This window comes from Camelus dromedarius, chromosome 2 (assembly GCF_036321535.1).
Source record: "Camelus dromedarius isolate mCamDro1 chromosome 2, mCamDro1.pat, whole genome shotgun sequence".
Classification (NCBI taxonomy): Eukaryota; Metazoa; Chordata; class Mammalia; order Artiodactyla; family Camelidae; genus Camelus; species Camelus dromedarius.
The window spans coordinates 19,318,748-19,330,054 of record NC_087437.1 but is presented as its reverse complement, the minus strand read 5'-3'; positions in this window follow the sequence as shown (position 1 = coordinate 19,330,054).

Here is an 11,307-nt window from a genome sequence, read left to right as displayed (position 1 = left end):
CTCATTCATGAGGTCCTGGGAAGGCACTGCAGGTCAAAGGCATCTCCTCCTACCTCTGTAGTAGGGCCGGGAATCCCACCATTAGGCAGACATAGCCTCTGTAAAGTAGGTTCACCCCAGGAGGGGCAGCACCTCGTATTAGCACACTCTGGTATGCTGGGCATGACCACTGATCCGTAACGTGCTAAATGGGATTGAGGATGGAGAGAGAGGCTGTAATCTGCCCACATGACCCAAGGCCAGACTCAAGCGCTTGTGCCTGGCGGCAGGACTCAGGCCTCCCGGCAAGCTGTGCTCCCCAACAACCATACCACATCCAAGGAAGTACCCAGGTGGCCTCATGCCGGCTGGGGGCCTAGGGGAGGTGGGGGTCCTCCTATGGGTGCTGGGGAAGGGGAGCCTCCTGAGGTGCAGGCCTGGCTCCTGGGCAGAACGGGGGCCCAGCAGAGGGACTGGTAAAGTGAACCCTTTGTCCTCGGCTTCCCCAGAGCCCCTCCAGAGATCCTGTGTCCTGGAATGACCCCCCCACCGCAGCCTCAAATGACCCTCTTCCTTGTTCCTCAAGAAAATCCCATTGAACAAGGTCACTGGGGACTAGTTATGAAGTATTCTGCACATGTACAGGGTTATTTTTATTAGTAATTTTTGATCCTAGCTTTTGCAAAGTATATCCTAGGGAATGTTAGTCCCCTCAAGACTCTGTGAAAAGGTTCCTGCTCAAGTGAACTTTGGGATGCTGAGAACTATACCCCCTTCTGAGAAATGCACAGTGAGAATTAGTGTCGTTAAAGCCTTGAAAAGCCTTAAACCTCGGGATCCCCTTCACCCTGCAGCGTGGCCTTTCGCAGGGTGTTTTGGAAATACTACCCTCATTCCTTCATGTGCATTCAGTGAGACAGAACAAAATCCCATTTTCCAGGTGGGATTTTCTCAGCGTATTCTTTCACAAATGAGAAGTAACTGAATTGGTTCACATATAGTGTGAAAGGCTGATTGTATTCATTCTATTGATCATTCTTTATCAACAAAGATGCATATGAACTCAGAAGAAGTCAAATTGGAGGTACCCATTCAAAAGCCAGGACAGGTATTTGGGGCCAGGGTCCGCCTCCCCATCCCGCACTCACTGTGGATGAGGCAGGGCAAGTCTCCTGCCTCCCATTTCTGCGCCTTCAGCCTATTTCAAAACCAAACCATGACAGGAATGCTTCCCCTCGGTACTGACAAGGCTGTTTGAGGGACAGAGTGGAAGGGGTCACCTTGATGGGAGAGATTCCCAGACCTTCAGAACCCCAGCTTTCTGGGGATGTCATGAGAGAGATTAAGGTTAACTATAAGCCAGGGAGCCTGATCTTGAAAGTTAAAGAGGACCTGTCACACGCAAATCCCAGCTCACAAATCAGCAGCGCTGCAGAGCGGCTCAAGCTTGGACTTCCAGTGTCAGCCCTTGGCTCAAACCCTGCCCCGCCTCTCCCCAGCTGTGTGACGGTCTGGCAGTTACTCTCCCTCTCTGAGCCTCTGTTTCTCCATCTGCAAAATGAGGAATTTGGACCCTGATTCGTAAGGGGTAATCAGAATTGAGTAAGATCTTAGCACTGTGACTGAAACGACAGTCAATACCATTATCACCGACCGCCCTCTGTATATGCAGAGGCCGGGGGGCAGGTCCAGGAATATGCTGTTACAAGCTCCCCAGGTGAGCACCTGCGGGTGCTTGACAAGCACACTGACAAGCCCTACCCCGTTCAGGTAAACATGATTCACTTTAAATGTGCACCTTTAAACAAAATCCCAGTCCATCTCCTCAGGTGGCCAAAGGTCAGGTGAAAAGCCCACACATCTTTCCACCCTGCGTATCAGAGCCCCCACCTGTGAGGCTGAGCCCTGTAAGAGAAGTGACCACTCTCTGGACCAGCTTCCTGACAGGGGAGGCACTGGGACCCTGGAGGGTGGCAGTGGGCGATGGGGCCAGGGAAGGGCAGAGAAGGAAGTGGCTTGAACAAAGGCTAGGGGCAGAAAAAGGCAAAGAGGACTGAGGAATGGTGGGAGAGTGGCATCTGCCCTGTGAAGGTAAGTGACGAGGCCGGGTGGGGAAAGTCATTACTCAGTAGAGGGAAGTAGGCTGTGACCACCTTGGTGGGACGCTCTCGGTAGATCATGGGATCCAGTGCAGGATTCCGAGCACCAAGTGATGTGATCTGACACCTGGACCAGGAACCATGCTGTGGCCACTGATGGCAGGACAGCTGGAGGGGGGGAGAGGGACTCAGGTTCACCTGCTCAGAGGCTGTTGTAACAAGTTGTTCTTGGGAGAAGCAGTGAGGGACCCATGGCAGGGCCGGGGAGTGGTTGCAGGAAGGAAGGGAGGAACCTGATGGCGCTGGAAGAGGCCCCTGCACCAGATGAAGGTTGCTGGAGGCTCTCGGAGGAGGTGCGGCAAGAGTCTGGTGTGGGTTTGGGGAAGAGGGAGAAGGAGGAGCCTCCACGTGGCTTAGCTGTGGAGGGGAGTGGGCTGCTGAAGGGGTGTGGGTTTGGGCTAGGCCTGCTGCACGTGAGGTGACAGAGCAGGGACTGCAAGGCCCACCTGTGTCTCCCATCGCCACTGCCACCCTCCGAGGGCCAAATGTCACCCCTTCATCTTACCTCCCTGCTGGGGCGGGAGGAGTGGCCAGGCTGCCACGCACACTTTTGAGGCCAGCATGTGATGATGACACCAGGGATGAGAGGAGGAGGGGAGGGAAAGGAGAAGAGAAAGGAGGGAGAGGACAGAGCAGGAAAGCAAAGAAAAGAAGGAGGAAAGTATGGGTGAGGAGGGGAGGGGACTGGGTGTGGGGGGGAGGGAGAGGGGAGGAGGGACTTGGGACAGAGCCCCACTCATGGTGAGGGAGGGCAGAAAAGAGGAGCAGATGTGACCGCCTTGATCAGCCAGGTACACAGACCACAACCAGAGCAACAGAGTCCGAGACACACACAGGGGCTTTCTCTAGTTTTTTTCTCCCCACATACACCCCCGAAGTACAGGAGGGTTTCTTTAAAAACAACTACGCAAATCAACACAGAGCAGGTGTATTTACAAGCTCAGTAGGCTTAGCCTGGGTCCTTAACTGGTGTTCAAAGAGAGGACACTGGGCCTTTTGTTAGGTACCTTGTCTGCTCTGGAGCACTTCCCAGGACTATGACAGAACAGCCCATTTTACAGAGGAAGAAACTGAGGCTTGGACTGGGTCCAACACTCCCCCAAGACCCCACAGCTGGTAAGTCACAGAGGCAGAATTTGAACACAGGCAGGTCTGTCTCCAGATGCGGAGACCCTCTAGGACGAGGCAGCCCTTGGCAGGGACGGCGTGGCCCTCCCACTTCCTACGTGTCCGGACCCACCCCAGCAGGTTCCGCTGCGGTGGCATGTTCAGGAGACCACGAAGGCCGTTTCTTCTCAGTTGTCTGAAATCAGGTGGTTTTTTGTTTTTTGTTTTTTTTCCAATCAACATTCACTTAAAGTCTCCTTCAAGACGAATTCTGTTGCTGACAGGACATCATCGGAGGTGACTGGTTTGCATTCTCCCGGCTGGGGGGTTGGGCCCGCCTCTGACAGAACTGATGGTCAGAGCAGACTCCCCGGAACTGATTTTTCTACTTGAACTGGCTCTTCACGTGTGATTTGTGATTGATTAGAAGGGCAGAGGTTGGGAATATTTCATTTGGGCTCACTGATTACACTGGTTATGTAGAGATCCAATTGGAAGCTGGGGCTTAAGAAAATGAAATAGAAATGAACTACACAGAATTTCCTAGAATTTTCAAGATTTAGTGGTAGATTTTCCGGGGCTGGTCCTCATTTGAGTTGCTCCTCATGCTTCTGGATTGCTAAGGTCAGGGAAAGCCAGGGGGTACCATGGGGAAGGCCTGGAAAAGGTGGTCAAATGCTACCTTTTTAAAGACTATTATAACAGAAAATGCATTTGGCCAATAGGAGATTAGTGAGCCCCTGCCGTGGTCAGAGGCTGGAGGCACAGATGAGTCAGTCTGCTCCTGTCAGCCATGCTAGGCGTTTTTCACAGAGGGGATCCAGTATAGGGAATGGCTTACACAGAAGATGGGAAAGTTTAGAAGCCTCATAAGAGATGTGAAGCAGCTGGGAGCTTAGTAGGAAGCTGCCAGTATCACCCCGAGGGACAGAGGGATCAGGAGGAAAGTGGTTACCAGAAGCCAGGCTGCCAGGCAGAGCTGAACCTTGGGGGTGGGGTGGGGTATCAGAGGAGACCAAAAAACACCCCCAAAACAGAAGAGGGAGGAAGAGATGGAGAAACACTCTGGCTTTTCCTTTCTTCTCACTTGCCAACCTCCCATCTGGGCTCCCATGAGTAGAAGCTAGCCCAAAGCCTGCCGCCAGGAAGCCTGGGAAATGTAGTTCCCTGCAGGGCAGAGCAGCACAGGGAAAGGAGGGGAAGATGTCTGATAGCAAATGCACACCGAGGGGCACTCATGGGAGCAGCCCCCAGGCCCTACCCTCCAAGAGCTCCCAGTCTGACTCCAGCCATCTCTCAAGTAAAGGGAAGAGGGGAGGGGGTCATCATCAACTGACCCCTCCTTGTGCCATGTGGTGTGCCACATGTTTTACATACATACGTACGGTAGCTCTCGTAGTCCTCAATGCGACCTTGAACGGCAGTACCATCCCCACTTTGCTTTACACAGGAGGAAACGGGGGCTTGGCAGGGTCAGGGTTTGGATGCAGCCTCACAGAGCTCAGGCTTCTGTTGGCATTCCCAGGGCCTGTGGCTGCCTTACTCCTGACATTCATCAGTCTTTGGGCGAATGTGACCTTTTCCAAGTGCAGACAAACCTTAATCCCAATCCTGAAGGATGATGAAGTTAATAAAAGAAAGCACTTATTGAATTGAAACGAAACTATTTTATTCACCTTAATTACTTTTAGCTCCTATTAAGTATTTAAAAGCTCAATGGAAATGTTTTCTTTTATTAAAGTTCACTCTTTCAAGCTTAAAAAGCAGTGGAAGCCTCTCTAACACTTCCCCAGAGCCCAGGGCCTTGGCTAATCACAATCGCACAGGCTGGACCACAGGTCTAGCAGGTGTGCTTGCATGTGTCCGGGCAAGCGTGAGATATGGGTGACTCTGAACCCCGGCTCTGCGGCACCTCTCACACTGCAGTTATTTAGTGATTTGGTTACCTCTGGTTCATTGCCGATCCCATCCTCCTGGACCACAAACTCCGCAAGGGCAGAGGCGGTCCTGGTTTGTGTCCTGCTTTCTGCAGCCGCCGGTGCCAACTGCTGCCTCTGCCCTTCGCCTGTCTGGATCGCAGACACAGTCAGCCAGGAAGTATTTATCCAACACACATTGGTGCCAGGGCCTGGGACAGATGCAGACATTTTTCTTCATCAACCTGTTCATTTCGGGAGCATTTATTGATGATCTATTCTGAACCAGACCCAGCGAGCAGCCGGGCACTGATGGGATAGTGGGAAACAAAGCAGCCATGTTCCCTCCTCCCAAAGTTTGCTTCTAAGCCTTACAGCCTTGCAAGGCAGGCATCATTATCCTCATTTTATACACAAGGCTCAAACAGGGTGAGAAGAATTCCAAAAGCACATTCCTAATTTGGCAGTGACAGGACCAGGAATCTCACCTCTTCCTTCCTCCTCTCCTTGCTGGGCCAGGCGGGAGGCAGAGGAAGAACCTGCAAATTAACTAGAGAAATCAGAAGATGCTGTTGCTTTATGTGTTTCTCCTAATAAGAGAAGAAAATGAAAGGCCCTTATAATCCACTAGCTGTGGATAAACAAGATCTTGTCTGTAAGGCCCTCACCCGAGCGCCTGGCAGGTAACAGTCACACAACAAATCGTGGCCAAGACAATAGTCTGTAATTACTTTTTCTAAAAAAACAAAATGGGACCATTTTTTCTAAAAGCCAGAAAGGACCAATTATTCCCCCCAAGGACGATCAGCATTGTCTGCAGACATTTTTGGTTGTCATAACTAGGGGTGTGTTGTCATTGACATCTAATGGGTAGAGACCAGGGACGCCGCTAACCTTCCTACAATGCACAGCACAGACCGCACAGCAAAGAATGTTGTGGCCTAAATGCTGGGAGTGCAGATGAGAAGCTGGCCTAGGGGGGACTTTTCTTGAGTCATTAATTATTTTTTATAACTCATTATTTTCAGTGGACACAGAGCAATCGATTGCATGGCTGATGGTCTAGAATTAGTTGGTCTAGAATTAATTTTTTCTTGTGAGCGAAGTGTAGGACTAATTCGCTTTATCCCAGCTTCATAGGCGGGCTTCGGGGTGTTACCACCATTTGGCTCCTCGCACCCCGCCTCGATCTCGTTGGCTCTCTCGGGGACCATGGAAGACTTGGACCAGATCTGCTTCTTTGCAGAAAGAGTCAGGAATCCTGAGATTTAGTTCCTATTTTTAAGTGATCGCCCCCTCCCAGTTCGTCTCTCCAGATCACAGGCCTGGAGGCTCCTCTTCGCCCCATTATGACCTTTGGGTAATGTTAAAGCACTTCCGATAACAGGAAATCTGGAAGCCAGAGTCAAGTGACATGGGCCCAGCCAGATTAGAATGGCTTCAAATCCCTTTAGACTTAAGGAACAATGGCCTGATTGGAACTGTAGGGATAATTAGAAAATACAGGGCTGCTTTCTCTAATCAGGGTGAGGTTCTGGGACTGCGGAGGCGTCGGCTGGGAAGCTGCTACATTTTCTTGAACAGGTGAGGCTACAGAAGACCTTTCAGAGTAGAGACTCTAGTCCCTTTGGCCCACCTAGGCCAGAGATCAGGGTCCTTAGTTTGTTGTATGCAAATTGTACCTCCATAGACCCTTTTTTTTTTTAAGACTCTATAGTGGGAACCTGGTTGTAACTCTCGCTGTAAGGGTAAAGATTTCAATAAAATTCACCGAACTGGAGCCAGGAGGAAACTTAGTGGTCATCTGACACCCTTCCCCCTGCTAGAAGCCAGAGAAGGGACTTGCTAAGATCACTTAGTAATGAGGAGGCTGGGACTTGAATTTAGATTTTCCCAACTTTCATTCCAGAGCGCTTCCCAATTCCCATGGGACCTAAGGAAAATAACCTCCCTGTTGAAGGCCACACTGCCCCCTCCATACTCTCATATGGAGAAACCACAAAGCACAGCATTGGGTCAGGGGTCACTAAAAGGACCACCTAACATTTGTGAAATAACTTTCAGTTTATACAGCATTTTCATACTTGATATTGTACGTGATCTTCATAAGAACCAGGAAGAAAAGGCAGATATTGTTAAAATGCCCTTGGCGGATGAGGAAGCGGAGGCACCAAGGGTTAGGGGATGTTCCCCAGGTCACCCAGATTATTAACAGTAGAGCAGGCCCTCAGGCAAAGTTCTCCTAACCCACGTCCCAGAGCATCCCCCACTCCTCGGGGGCCCACATTTATTCCAGCCCCTGAGATTCCAAAAGGCAGGAGAAACCCCAGGATGCCCAGAAATCCATGGTGGAGGCCACCCAGGTTTGGAAGACTCCTTTGAAAAAAGAGAGAAAGACCCCTGAAAGAACAAGGCACCCTCTGGCCTGGAGGGTGGGCATCTCAATGGCCAGAGGGGCCCAGAGCCTCTCACTGGCACCTGGGAAGGAGGGCTCCTTGTCCAGGGCAGGGGAGTAGAAGGGATATTCCTTCACTCTGGTTCTCCCATCAGAAGAAGAAGAAAGAAAAAGGCCACATCACCATCTCCCTGCACCCCTCCTGGAGCAAAGGTTAAGCCCCACCAGCCCACAAGTGGACTCTGCCCCTTGGCTGCTTTGAAAACCAGCTTGTTTAAAGTCCTGTTTCCAATCCATTATTTTGCACGAAACATCAGCAGGGAAACTTCTTGGAAGGAACCACGTCCTCCAGTGGACTGGTCAGTGTGTCTGCCTTAATGGCGCTGACGGCCCAGTTGGCAGCTCCTGTGCCCATCCACCCAGATCTGCTTGGGTGGGCTTCACTGCCATGTTGCCCTGGGGGAGCTGCCCCAGCCTCTCTGCATAGGGATGTCCTTCCTCTCTCCCTCCTCCCTGTCCCTGTCTGTCATACCGACGCCGGGAGCACTTTGTCATTAACTAATAGTGGGAAGTCATGGGACAAATGTACATAAAAGTGGGAAAGGAAAAGGTGAAAAAGCAGAGCCTGCGGGTGGGGAGCAGGGGAAGAGCTGGGTGCCAGGGAGCAGTTGCCTGGGGACAAGTCTAGCACCAAAGTTCCAGAATGTGCATGTGGCGAGGTTGTCTCTGAGTGGATTGTTATGAACCACTCGTATGAGGAATAAAAACTCAGTTGCCTCTGGGCCTCCATAGGAGTTAGACCATGAACAAGCTCTGAGTGGGCAGGGAGGGGAAACAAAGACCTGCTGCTCCTCCACCTGTGTGACCTTGAGTCAGTTTCTTAACCTCTCTGAGCCCTTTTCTGGCAAGTAGGTAGACTGATCCTTGCCCACCTCTCAAGATTGTCATGGGTCTTCACAAGAAGCTAGAGGATGTCACAGTCCTAAATCCTGGGAGTGCTTCCTGGGTGCTGGTGTGAGGCATGGATGAGTTAGAACATGTTGAGGGCTTGCTTGCCTACCCAACCCACAATCCTCCCTTGCCCCACTTCCAGTCCAGTCTCAAGTTTATTCTGGGATCACTCAGCTCCAGAGGGAAACCATGTTATTGGTCTGGTCTAAACTGCCCAGTCAAGCTGAAGGGAAAGATTTATATTTCATGGTTGGGGCAGGGGGCCGCCCTGGTGGACATCCTCAGAGGATGCCCAGGGCAAGGATGGCAGAGCTGATACACAAGGACAGCTCGCATCCTTGACAACATCACTGAGCCACCTGGAGCCTGCCTTCCCCCTGGACTTCAAGAATCGTGAGAAAACAAATAGCCCTACTTTTCAAGCCCATTTGAATTGGAGTTTCTGGGACTTGCAACCCAGGCGTCTTCACTTCACTGCCCACAGGGAGGGCTTCTTTCTCACGCCAGCCACGGAGGCTCTCGCAGAACCCGCCACACTTCTTCTCATGTGCTAGGAAGCAAAGAGGCCACACAGTGGTGGGACAGGGGGAGGTCACCATCCCCACCCCTTACCTCAGGATCAACAGTCACTCTCATGTCCTGCCATCACACAGGACCTCCCCTCCTCCCAGCCTGCCTTAGGTCCTGAAATCCTTGCCCCAGATCTCTGTTTCCGTTCTGTTCCTGAGTCTTCTCTAGACCTGGACTGAACCCTGGACCCGGACCCATGCAGGCCCCCTGGTGGGCAGTCTCCTCAGCTGGGCTGGGACACTTGCCTCTGCTCCGGCCCTCACCCAGGCCCTCTGTGACTCAGAGGGACCCTCTGTCTTGCAAGAGGCCCTGCCCCTATCCCGTGGTCAGTGGCATCCACTGAAGAGCTTCAAGTTGTATGAAAGATATGTTTTATATTCCATTTTTAGAAAGACCCTGCTGGAGGCCTCGTGGAGGGTGGACCATAACATGGGCCAGTTGGCCTGTGTCTCGGCCTCCAGGCCCCAGGGTCTGGGCAAGGCTGAGGGGTTGAAGGATCCTCTCTGAGCCCCGGCTTGGACACTGAGCCATCCTTTTGAAAGGAATTATAAATATAGAGGGATAAAGGCTACCCTTTTTGAGTACTTACCAGGTGCCAGGCACAGTGCTGGGAACCGCCCATTCATTTACTTACTTGGTCCTCACAGTGACGCCATAACTATTTTTTATCCCCATTTTATAGACGAGGCTCCCTGCTGTTCAGGACGTTTAAGGAACTGGCCCAAGTTCCCCCAGCTGCAAAGCAGCAGAGCCTGCAATAAACCCAGATCCAAAAGCCCACCCCGACCCTGACCCCGACCCCACCCCCACTCTTAAGCAAGAGCTGGTTCACATCTATAACGTGCATGTTGAACACGCAGTTCATAGTGCAGGAGAGCAGAAGTGTTGGCCAATAGGGCTTTCTCAGGGGCACCTTGTCAGATAAGCTTGCATTTGTTAAATGTTCACATGGGTACAGAGCCCTCCCTGGGCTCTGGGACCTGAGTTGCCACCCAGGACAGAAGAAGCCCGTCCAGGAGGAGGTCTCAGTGTCCTTCAGAATCCTGATTCCCCTCCGCCCCTTCTTTCTGAGCTCAGGGATGTGAAAATGATGCCTGTGGGAACAGCAGGGGCCCCATTGTGTTCAGTTTGTGCTCTCTTTATGGGTGGGCAGTGGGTGGGCATGATGCCAGGGGGAAGGAAGCCAAAAAAAATACCAAGATTCTTATGCGTCCTAGAGATGGACCCTGGGTAGACAAGCAGGTCAGTCCATGAGTCTGGATACTTGCAAACAAAGAGGAGGAAGGAATGTGTTCAGGTTCTGTCTCCTTTGGGATTTCTGGATGCCAGTGGGAGATGCTGGTAAGAATCCAGCTGGACTTCCATCAGTGATGTTGTTGAATCTAGAACCTGAGATTTTGCTCATATTCACTTGTCTTTCATTTTCATCCATACACCACCCTGCTTTGAATAGAGACCTTTGGTTGATTGCACAACAACATCCCTGATCAGTCAGGCTGGCCCTGTCCTGCCTCCCTCTGCAATGTTTCCTCAGATGCAGAGGCCAGGCAGGCCACCCTCAAGCCTGAGAAATTACTGAAAAGGGAGTCTAGCTGAGCCCGCAGCTCCCAACCACAGCCCTTTCCCTCGCAGGTTTCAACTTTGTTAATTAAGAAAGCAGACTGGGGCTTGGCGTGAGGGAGGCTATTGTTCCTGCTTCTCAAAGCGAGGGCACCACTGTCAGAACCAGTTGGCATGGCGACTGAGCCAGGAAGACGCTTTCAAAATGGGCAATTTAATTTAAACAATCATTGCGTTTTGAACTAAATGTCACATTCCCATAATTGCGAGGACAGCTAATTGGGCAATTAACTGTTTGGAATCTTTTATTTCTGTTCTCTTAGTCTACTTAATGTTTGTGCATGCATGCACACGTGCGTGCACACACACACACACAAAATCACTCACAATAGGGGCCAAGTTACTAATCCCATGGTTACCAATGACAAAAATTCTGAAGAGCTTGTTCTCAGTGCTTGAGCACTTGGTGGTGGTGGAGTCATCAGCCTCCTCACTTCCTAAGCGTGTTCAACCCAAGACACAGTTCTCCTAAAAGCTCCCTTGCTTCCCTGTTCCCACACTGAGGATACTGATGAGGGTTAAGATATTGTCAAGCCCCATGCAGATGCACACCCACCCAACAGAGGTGAAATTTACCTGGTGGAGGGACTTTGACTTGGAAAGGCTATAA